This window comes from Peromyscus eremicus, chromosome X, assembly GCF_949786415.1.
Source record: "Peromyscus eremicus chromosome X, PerEre_H2_v1, whole genome shotgun sequence".
Taxonomy (NCBI): domain Eukaryota; kingdom Metazoa; phylum Chordata; class Mammalia; order Rodentia; family Cricetidae; genus Peromyscus; species Peromyscus eremicus.
The window spans coordinates 103,189,924-103,202,125 of NC_081439.1; positions in this window are offsets into that span (position 1 = coordinate 103,189,924).

Sequence of the window (12,202 nt, forward strand, 5' to 3'; positions counted from 1 at the left end):
ATTTTAAAGGTACCTTGACATCAAAATTTGCATATAAGGATATATTGCCTTGGAAAGGAGGCTCTGCTTTTGTTTCCACAGAAAGCAAGAGGCTATGGATTTGTTCCAGATTAAGATACATGAGGTTTGACCAGGCAAGACCCCCTAAAAGGTCTCCGATGACACCATGTGTAGCTAGAGTTTTCCTGCCTGACCCACAGTCAGGACAAATCTCTCTCACCCGCCAGTCCCACAGCCACTCAGACCCAACCAAGTAAACACAGAGACTTATATTGCTTACAAACTGTATGGCTGTGGCAGGCTTCTTGCTAACTGTTCTTATATCTTAAATTAATCCATTTCTATAAATTATACCTTGCCATGTGGCTCATGGCTTATCGGCATCTTCACATGCTGCTTGTCATGGTGGCGGCTGGCAGTGTCTCTCTGACTCAGCCTTCCACTTCCCAGAATTCTTCTCCTCCTTGTCCTGCCTATACTTCCTCCTGCCTGACTACTGGCCAATCAGTGCTTTATTTACTAACCAATCAGAACAAAACATTTGCCATACAGAACAACCCACAGCAACCATGGCTCAGATGATCCAACATCCAGAACAGTTTCAAGACAACTGGTTCAGAAAATACAACCTCATGGACTACTCCATAATCCTAAAATTTTCTTTGTGTCCCCATAAGAATACAGCTACCTCATCTAGCAGGAAGTAGAATGAGAAGCTATGCCCAAATTCCCAAATATTCCAAACTGGCTTTGGAGATGGAATTGGCTCACTCCTTCTCTAAACCCAAGCATATTGCTAAAAGAAAAGGTTGAGAGAGTCTTCTGTCCCATATCAGCAGAGCCTTCTGGTGTGTAACAGAGGAAAACCAATATTTTTATTTAAACCAGTTTGATTATAAATGCAATCTCGTTCTAAAAAAGAAAAGGGGATAGTATAGATATGATAGAATGAAAGGGTAGATTAATGAACCTACTTTTAAAAAGCAACAACTTGTTTAGAAATGTTTTGCATTGCTATGGATTTTAGTTTATTGATACAAGTTTGAATTTAATTTTGTTATACTGTATGTATATTTCTACTCTTGTTTGAGGTATTATGTTTATGTAGCTCATTTTGATTGTAGTAGATAATTAAAAAATACAGATTAATAATTGGTCTGCTATGATAGTCAAACTTATAGTCATGTTAGGTTTTTTAGGTATACATAGATATAATTCAATTAGGTAGGTAATCTTCAAACACTTCAAAGACCTACATAATATGGCATTTAAAATGTTTTAAAAACTTAGACTTTCTGGGGACAGTGAACACGTCTGCTTCTGGCAGGACTGATTTGCTTCAGAGAGGATGGGTGTCGAAGATACTCCATATGGAGTTTATCTTCTTCTTGGCAAAAATAACCATTTGGGCAAGAAACTGTTCTTGCCTGGACTGCTTGACAAAATGTTGTATTGAGTGGACATGCAGGACCCATAGGAAGGTGACCACTGAACTTCACAAGGAGAGATGGTCCTTCAGGTTGCTGCTTCACAGAAGAAACTGCCAGGCATTCTACAAGACACCAAGAGAAGCAACTGAGAAACTTTAGGCCTGTGGGCTGAAGATAGATGCCCCAAAGTTACAGAGGAACTTTGGATGACTGTCCAGGTGGGCAGCTGTCTCTGTCATTCTAGATTTTTGGAAGTTGCTTACAAGGCATTTCCTGTTTACTTAGGTAATATTGTATCCTTCTCAGGTCTTTGATGTAGTTGAAGACTAGATAGTTATAATTTTCCTTTCACACTCACCTCAAAGTGCATTTCCAGGTCTTTTGATATGATCCCATGAAACATTCATGCCAGATAAGCTCAATCATTTATAGCTATATATTATTTCTTCAAACTGTGCCTTTACATATGTTGATGTTACATTTTTGCTACTTTTCTGTGTTTTCTTTTCTTTTTTATTAATTTTTTCATTTATTTTACACACTTACCACAGTTTCCCATCCATTCTCTCCTCCTGTTGCCCCCCCACCTCATATCTACCCCCTCTTATCTACTCCTCCTTTGTCTCCTTTCAGAAAGGGGCAGGCCTCCCATGGGAGTCAACAAAGCATGGCGTATCAAGTTGAGGCAGGACCAAGCTCCTCCCCCTGCATCAAGGCTGGGAGAGGCATCCTATTATGGGGAATGGATTCCTAAAAGCCAGCTCAAGCACCAGGGACAGGTCCTGATCCCACTGGTAGGAGCCTTATAAACAGACCAAGCTACACAACTGTCACCTACATGCAGATGGCCTAAACCCAACTGTTGCTGATCTTTCAATTACCTAGCCTATATTAATTATTCATCTTAAGACATTTCAAGTTCCATTTAAACATCATAAAGCTGAGCTTCTTAAGTAATAATCATTCCTTTGTTTTGTCAACCATGCTTTGTAAATACTTGCATCGTGCCGCTTATCTCATTACAAAACTGTATTACAAAATAGATTATGAGTTCTCAAGGGCAATGATCTGATTTCACTCATGCACATCATCAGCAATATCTACCACAGAGCTTAACATCTAAAAATGTCCAAACTATTGAAAGGACATTCTAAAACATTGGCTTAGAGCTTCTTAACTGTACTTTTCACATCTCTCACTGTAGAACTGGGCGTTAGAAGTTCAGTAAATGCCTGCTCAAGAAGGCATTTCCCTGATGGATTCCAAGAAACTTCAATAACAAATTCTCCTCAACAGCAAATAAAATTACAGCACATTTTCAAAGTATTTGTTTGGTCAGGAGTCATTACCAACCCCTAAAGGTTGGTTTGTTTTGGTTTTAGTAACTGAGGCAGTGACTATGTACATCAAAAAAATTATCATTTAAATCAAGCCAAGCAACCAATGAAAATGGAAACAAGTTAGATGTTGCATTTGGATTTTGTTTGTTCATGTTCACCTAAGAAACCAATATAAAAACTTACAGTTAGCCTATGGTTTCTACTTCTCATATAAAATAGTCAACTTTGCCATAAGAATAACCCATTATTATGACTATTTGTATGTGGGATTTTTCATACAATATTAACTTCTTTAGTTTTGACAATACTAAAGAATTGACAGGATAGGGAGATTTTACCACATATATTTGTCCCTGATTAGTAAATGAACTATGAATTTTGTTCTGAGAAAAATAATCTTCACTGAGTTTTTGAGTATTTTTCTAACTTCAATTATTTTAACATTAGGAAACATTTTATCTTTATACTAAGGTCATAGAGTGCAACCCCTTACAAAAACAGGGGAAAGGAGGTCTGGAAAAATAATACCCTTTTCATAGAAGGATGTAGTCCTTTTGACAGAACAAGAGACCACCTTCTTTTTATTGTACTATATTTTTCCAATGACTGTTCAATAAAATAAAAATCTCATAGAAATGTTAATAAATGGAGGAACATCTGTAATTATGACAATTTGAGAAACTTGCTCAAAATAGATAGGTTTATGTAGTTGATTTTTTACTCTTTTTTTTAATTTTTTTTAATTTTTATTTTGCAATACAATTCAGTTCTACATATCAGCCACAGATTCCCTTGTTCTTCCCCCTCCCCCCCTCACCTTCCCCCCAGCCCGCCCCCCATTCCAATCTCCTCCAGGGCAAAGCCTTCCCCACAGACTGAGATCAACCTGGTGGACTCAGTCCAGGTAGGTCCAGTCCCCTCCTCCCAGGCCGAGCCAAGGGACCCTGCATAGGCCCCAGGTTTCAAACAGCCGACTCATGCAATGAGCACAGGACCCGGTGCCACTGCCTGGATGCCTCCCAAACAGATCAGGCCAATCAACTGTCTCACCCACTCAGAGGGCCTGATCCAGTTGGTGACCCCTCAGCCATTGGTTCATATTTCATGTGTTTCCGTTTGTTTGGCTATTTGTCTCTGTGCTTTATCCGACCTTGGTCTCAACAATTCTCGCTCATATAAATGGATGGATCTAGAAAAAATCATCCTGAGTGAGGTATCCCAGACTCAGAAAGACAAACATGGTATGTACTCACTCATAACAGGATACTAGATGTGGTACAAGGATGACTGGACTGCTACTCACATCACCAGGCAGGCTACCTGGAAAACAGGACCCCAAGAAAGACACAGGGATCGCCCAACGACAGAGAAATGGAATGAGATCTACATGAACAGCCTGGACATGAGTGGGGGTAGTGAAGGGCAAGGGTCGAGGGAAAGAGAGCTTGGGTGAGTGGGAGATCCCAGCTGGATCAACAACAGAGAGGGAGAACAAGGAATAGGAGACCATGGTAAATGAAGACCACATGAGAATAGGAAGAAACAAAGTGCTAGAGAGGCCCACAGAAATCCACAAAGATACCCCCACAACAGACTGCTGGCAATGGTCGAGAGACAGTCCGAACTGACCTACTCTGGTGATGGGATGGCCAAACACCCTAATTGTCGTGCTAGAAACCTCATCCAACTACTGAGGGATCTGGATGCAGAGATCCATGACTAGGCCCAAGGTGGATCTCTGGGAGTCCAATTAGCGAGAATGAGGAGGGTTTATATGAGCGAGAATTGTTGAGATTTTTTACTCTTTACTCTTTGGGAGCCCACCACCCAGCTCCCAAATAAATACATGGAGATTTATTCCTACTTATGAATGCCTGGCCTTACCTTGGCTTGTTTCTAACCAGCTTTTTAAAATTATCCCATCTACATTTTGCTGCTGGGCTTTTACCTTTCTCTGTTTCATATGTCTTTCTTTACTTCTTACTCTGTTACTAGCTGCATGGCTGGCCCTTGGCATCCTCCTCTCCTTCTTCTCTCACTCCTCCCTCGTATCTCTTCTATTTATTCTCTCTGTCTGCCAGTTCACCCATTTCTCTCTCCTGCCTCGCTGTTGGCCATTCAGCTCTTTATTAGACCAGTCAGATATTTCAGACAAGCACAGTAACACATCTTTACAGAGTTAAATAAATGCGGCATAAAATAGCTCTGGTTTCATTCATGGAAAAATAAATGAGTGTCTATCTCAAAAAAAATGCAACACATATTTGCAACATTAAACAAATATTCCACAGCATACATGAACATCTTTAACTAATATTCCATAACAGGTGTACTTACTGATCTTTCACTAGTTTGATTAAGGCACATTATGGACTTCTCAGATAGGATTATATTATGCAGAATTGCACAAAAGTATTTGACCATACAACCTTTTACTTCCTGTTAAAAAGTATCAAGGGTGACTAGTGTTCTACGCCGAACAATTGGAAAGCTATACTACAGCAAGAAAGAATGCTATCAACCTCTAAAAGGTATGAACCACATAATCAATTGATTTTCTATCCCTTTCAAAGAGTATATATTATATAAATCATCAAGAGGTAGATCTTATTGCCTAACCCTTGACCCAATTTGGCTGTTACAAATGTTGAAGTTAGAAGTTGTAATTAAGTAAAACAAATGAAGTTTTTATCAACCATCTCCAGCCAAAACATTACTATTGTGGCATTTGTCATATAACAAACACTTCCTAGAAACAATTATGGTTCTCTAAAGTCAGTTTCCCACAAGAGGTTTACATTTTTCTTCTTAAAATTTGTTTGTATTTGGGACAAACAATGCCCTTAAAAAATACCTAGCCAATTTGTATGTCATTTCACGATATACAGAAATGTGCCCTAATCACTGGACACTTTTCTTCATTCATTGAACAAGTGGTTTCTGAATGGCTGATATTTGTCAGACACTATGGTGAGCACTAGAGATACAATCACAAACAAAATAGATTGTCCTGTGCCCTCATGTTGCTCACAGTCTATTCTAAGAAAAACTAATATACAAAATGCAGTATACTAACATTTTTTCTTTTATGGAAAATAGATTTATATATTATTTATTTGATCATACTTTTCTCTCCCTCTACTCCTCCCAGATCTTCCTCACTGCCCCTCCCATCTGACCCACTCCCTTTCTGTCTCTGGTTAGAAAACAAACAGGATCCATCCTTTTTCTGCTTCTCCTTAGAAAATAAAATAGGCACCTAAGGGATAATAATAGAATATAATATGAGAAAGCAAACAAAATGAGCAAATGAAAAAGATCCCCAGAAAAGGCACAAGAAACAGATATAGACTCAGAAACACACTCTATCCCACAGTAAGGAATCCCATAAAAACACAAAACTGGAAGCCATAATAGATATGCAAAATCTGTAAGGTAAATAAAATAAAAGTAAAAATAAAATTTAAAAATAAAAATCCCTGACTAGACATTATGAGACAAGGAAACTTCAAGGATGCCTTTGAGTTCATATTCTGTTGGCCATCTACTCATTCACATGCAGCCCACCTTGAAAAGTAGTTTGTTTCCTCAATGAGACTCCCTTAAAGAAAACTAAATTTTCCTTTGCAAGTGGATATCAATTGGAGATATCTTCTGAGTTATGGAAGGGGGCATGTGTATACTTCTTCTTTCAGCTCTAGGACCCCATCTTGTGCAGAACTGTGCAGGCCCTGTGCATGCTGCCTTGGTTTCTGTGACTTCATGTGTGCATTGGTCCTCCTGTGTTTAGAAGGCCCTGTGTCCTTGGTATCCTCCATCTACTCTGGCTCTTACACTCTTTCTACATCCTCTTCTGCAGAGTTCCCTGAGCCCTGACAGCAGGGATTCAGTGAAGACATCCTTTTTATGACTGAGTGTTCCAAAATCTCCCACTCTTTGCATATTGTCTGGCCCTATGTGTTTCCATCTACTGAAGGAGGAATGTTCTCAGATGATGGCTGAGCAAGACACTGATTTTGAATATAGTAGAATGCCAATCAGAGTCATTTTATTGCTATTTTCTTTTTGTAGAACAGTACTATCTGTCTTCTCCTAGGTCTTTTGGCTATGTAGCCTCAGACTCTTGGCCACCCAAGCAGCACTGGGTATGGGATTCATCTCATGGAGTGGGATATTGGTTTGTTGCTCCCACAAGCTTTGCATTACTATTGCACTAGCATACCTTACAGGCAGGACACGATTGTAGACTCAAGGATTTGTAGATGATTTGGTGTTTACATTCACTTTGGTAGCATTCAGAGTACTTTTCAGTACACAGAATACTAGCCAGTAGGAATGAAGGCTCTAGATGGGTGCCAGCTCAACATCTCCATGTTCAATGAGTTGTGTAGGTATTGTCTTCAGCAACAGGGCCTTACCATCAGTTTGTTGTGAGCAACCTATAGCCTTTGCAACAGCCTATGCTGTTTGGGGGTGTTCCATGGGACCAACTATTTGATTAGATGTAACCATTCCTGGTACTGAAGCTTTATTTGGTGGTAAAGAGATATCCATTGAGGAGTCGATCTGCTCTGTTATTTGGCAATTTCATTTAGATCACCTTCAAATATGTATGTATTTTAATAAAATAAAATGTATAAATATATAAACATTGTATTAGTTTTCCATATGATCCCTCAAATGGCCCTTAATTTCTGCTGTTTCTCACTGTATTTCTTCCCTCACCTTTTCCTTCCCTCCTCTTCCATGTTTGATCCTCCCATTCCAGTCCCCCATTTTTTAAGCCAAGTGTTAACATACAAAATGCTACAGAGCAAAGGACACTTACCTGTATAATTCATGGCCCTAAAAGTCTGTCTGAAGGAGTTGTCAGCAGAGAGCCAAGGGCTTAACTTAATTGAATGGTTGGCCCAGCTTTTCTGCTTGCGTTGCCAGCAAAGTGCTGCTCTTCCTGATGCTGCATGATTCCAAAGACAAACAGAAATATCTACCATCTTCAAAGCCACATTTTGTCACGGTAAATAACAAACATTGTAAATGCATTTGCAGAAATATACCTACCAGCTCCTGATGAACAATTGCTTGTTTCAAACAGGCTAGAAATTTTGCCAAGTTCAGTAATCAAGTGGACTTACCATAAGGAATCTGAAAATATAAAATACCTGCTAGAGTGCTACCAATCTGTCTCTCAGCCAGTGCCAAAGGCAACAGAAACACTGAGTCCCTCGTAGCATTAAAGCCTTAAGTGCTGCTCTGTGACTTAGAGATTTCATTGCCTCTTCTTATTACTTATATGCCATGTAAAATGTTTCTCCATTTTGCTACAAAATACATATTAATCCCATAATGGCCTTTACTGATTGAACATTTTGTGTTGTTTTACCCTTAAATGTCATATGCTAAATTTTTAGGTATCTCTAAAGCAAGCATGTTCTCATTTGGATGAATTACCATTGCTGCTAATATTTCCATCATTTTGGCATCTTTTACATCAATTTACATCTTTTACATAATTTCAACAGTTAGTTTCATGTTTAACTAAAAAATAATAATTGTATATATTTAGAGGCCAAAAAATGAAATCTCAACAGATTTATATACTATAGAATGATCAAGTCCAAGTAATTATCATGTCTGTTACCTGATATACTTATTATATCTGTGGCATAAAAATATTGAAAATTGTCTTTCAGCTGTTTTGAAATATACAAGAATACATTATTGTTAAACATCACCACTCTCTTATGTAATAAAAACACTAGAACTGTTTCCAAGCTATGCTTAATTTTCTCTGTTAAACCTTAGACCTAAGTCTCTGGCTCCTTGATTAGCTTTTGCTGATGATGACAATAATCTTCAGCCCTTACTGTGAATCAAATGGACTATATACAAGCACAATGCCAATAACTTTCTGCCTGTATACAAATACAGTGCCAATAATTTTCAACTATATAGACAGCCATTTATTGTAAAAAATTATCCTAAAGAGTATCTCTGTATAATTCAAACACATTAGACCTTGATGACCCATGATGGCTGTTTCCAAACTTGCAACTTGCTATGCTACTCTGGACACTATAACATTAACTTCTAGCTTGCTTCTTTGGATGTTATTGCTAAACTCTTTTAGTCCCCAAACTCTGATCACATTCTAATCTGGATTAATTTCACTCTTGACTGGCCCTATAAGGCCCCAGCTTAAATGGGTTACAAATAATAGTTTTCATCCAGCACTATATGCAGCTATGTGTACCCACATGCTGTAAATAGGAATGTTATGTTTATTGAAACCAAAACCACTCAATGGGGTCTGTTTGGGTCACTTCTCTGCATTTCTTCATTTCTTCATTAAAAAAAGAAATATGGACAATGAGATGGCACATCAGAAAATGGTACAAGTTTGAGGACTTGAGTTCAATCCCCAAGCCCTGTACCGACTTGAGTTCAATCCCCAAGCCCTGTACCAAAGGAGCAAACCGACTCTCACAAGTTGTCCTCCGACCTCCATATGTGCACTGTGGTTTGTGTGCCCCCCATGCATACTAAAGAAAGAAATATAATTAAAAATTATAATATATTTAGTACATACTCACTTGTGTGTACTGCACAGAGAAATGTAATATCGTAGTGAATAAGATACCTGACCCCAAAGTGTTTATCTTCTGTAAGACTGACAAACCAAGAGAACTTTCTGTAGGATTCCCAGTCCCTCATCTATTGTTCTTATTCCTCTAGAAAATTCTTTCAAACATCATATGTCAAGATAGAGTGACTTCCAAAATGATTGCTTGTGAGGAAAGTGAATTTTGTGCTATTAATTAATCAGAAGTAAAACTGATATTCATAATTATCTACCCACACAACTATGTATTATCAGTCCCATAGGCAAAATCATTTTAATTACAATTTTATTTTATACCATTCTTGCTTAAAATTCAGGTTCTAAGATGGACCCAAAATTTTCTAAATCAGGATTTCTCAAATAACAGTGAAATCGGTATTTTGAACCATAAATTAATAGGTTGTTTTAATTAATTATTTGAGAATTACAATTTACCCGTATAATATCCAAACTCCTCCCAGATCCATCCCCACTTCACTTTGTATCCTCCCTTTATTTTATTTTATTTTTTTTTGTTTTTTTTTTTTTTGTTTTTTCAAGACAGCTTTTCTCTGTGTAGCTTTGTGCCTTTCCTGGAACTCACTTGGTAGCCCAGGCTGGCCTTGAACTCACAGAGATCCGCCTGGCTCTGCCTCCCGAGTGCTGGGATTAAAGGCGTGCACCACTCCCTTTAAAAAAAAATAACGTACTAATCCAATTTTTACTGCCCATATAAATTCTTGGGTATGGAGCCATCTACTGAAGCATGCCTAATTTAATCAGGAGCCACACTCTTTAAAGAAAATGGACTCTCCCTTTCCGAGAAGCCATCAACTGTCCATAGGTCTTTAGGAGCTGGGTTGGGTAAACTGTCTTTCATGTTAGACTGCTGACTACCTTGATTTTATGCAAGTCATATGAAAACCACAGCTGCTGAGAGTTAATGAATGCATCATGTTCAAAAGACACCATTTCTCTCTATTCCTCCCTGCCTCTGACTTCCCTTCTATCCCTTCTTCCATGATAGGCACTGAGCCTTGAAGGAAGGGCCTATTTGTGGTTGAGTGCTGTGCTGACATCTATTCTGAGAGGTTTGACCAGTTTCTGTGTTAACCACCACACACACACACACACACACACACACACACACACACACAAATTGTCTGATGAGGTCTGAGAGCTGCAATAATCTATTGATAAAAATAAACAAATTGCTATGTTTATTTAACAGGATAATGATAGTAGGTTTACCCTTGAGGCCTGCAATCTCCCAAACTGTGGATACTGGGCTGTAACACGAATCTTAAAATGTCTTATTAAATAAAAAATAAAAACCTGGAGCCAGGTATTGGGGTGAAAAGCTGAGAGATCAGAAAAGCAGAAAGAAGCCAGCCACATTCTTACCTGCTTGGAGATCCTCTGCCAAAGAGACCTACTTCCTGTATATCCACGCCTATATGCCTTTCTGTTCTGTCATCTCATTTCCTCTCTGCCAAGCTACATCACTTCCTCTTCCTGCCCAGCTATGTCACTTTCTGTCTGCCTATACAGACCTCCAGAACTTTATGGTTAACTAGTGTTGGAATGTTTAAGGCATGTGCCACCACACCTGGCTCTGTTCCCAGTGTGGCCTTGAACTCACAGAGATCCAGATAGATCCCTGCCTCCTGAGTGATAGGATTAAAGGTGTGTGCTACCATTGTTTAACTTCTATGTTTAATATAGTGCCTGGCTTTTTCCTCTCATCCTCAGATAAACTTTATTGAGGGACACAGATAAAATATCACCACACAGGGCCATATAGTAGTACTTGGCATGCATTTCCTCATGTGGAATGGACCTTAAATACAATCAGAAAGTATTTGATTACCCCATAACATTCATGCTACAACTATATCCGTGAGTACATCTTGACATGCATCATTGTAGTTCACAGGGTTCAAAGCTAAGTAAGAGTGGTGATGACATATACCCCCAACAGCCTACACAGTACATTCCAGGACTATGAAAGCTAGCCAATAAAGAGTATACTTCTAGTCAGTATCAATTTGATCTCTCCATGTCTTATGACAAATGTGTATGGTGTCTTCAGCAATAGGGTCTTACTATCAACTTCTGAGTAATGACAATAGCTTGTGTTGTTTTGGGAATCTCCAGGATACCTATGACCAACAATTGGAGGCAAGGCATCCCTTACCTGACACTAGACTTTTTACTTTTTGAAACATTCTTAGTGTTATCTGTCCTTCTCCCAATCCTCTCCTCTGCCCTACACTCCCACCCTTATCCCCACCTAAACTTCCTTTTTTCTCTTTGTATTACTGATTCTCTACTGTATATATTGTATCATGATTAAATCTTATTCTACATATAAGATACAGTATTTAATAGTTGTCTTTCCTTTTCCCATAACCCTTTCCTGTTTCCCTTTATCCTTCCCTTTAGATACCATCCTCACCCTATATAGTACCAAAACAGCAAAACTTTAATTTCATTTCATACAAACAGATTCTTCATATGAAAAAAAGGATGTGACATTTGTCCTTCTGAGTCTGGATTATATGGCTTAAGATGATGATTTCCATTTCCATTTGTTTTCCTGCAAATGGTATGATTTCATTCTTGGTTTATGGCTCAGTAAAATACCATCATGTATGCACTATCATATTTTTCTTTAACCATTCATCTACTTAGAGGCGTCTAGGCTGATTTTATACATTTACCATTGAGAATAGTGTTGTGGCAAATGTAGATGTGCAAATTTCTTCAAATATATATAACCAGGCATGACATAGCTAGATCATATGGTAGCTCCATTTTAGATTTTTAGG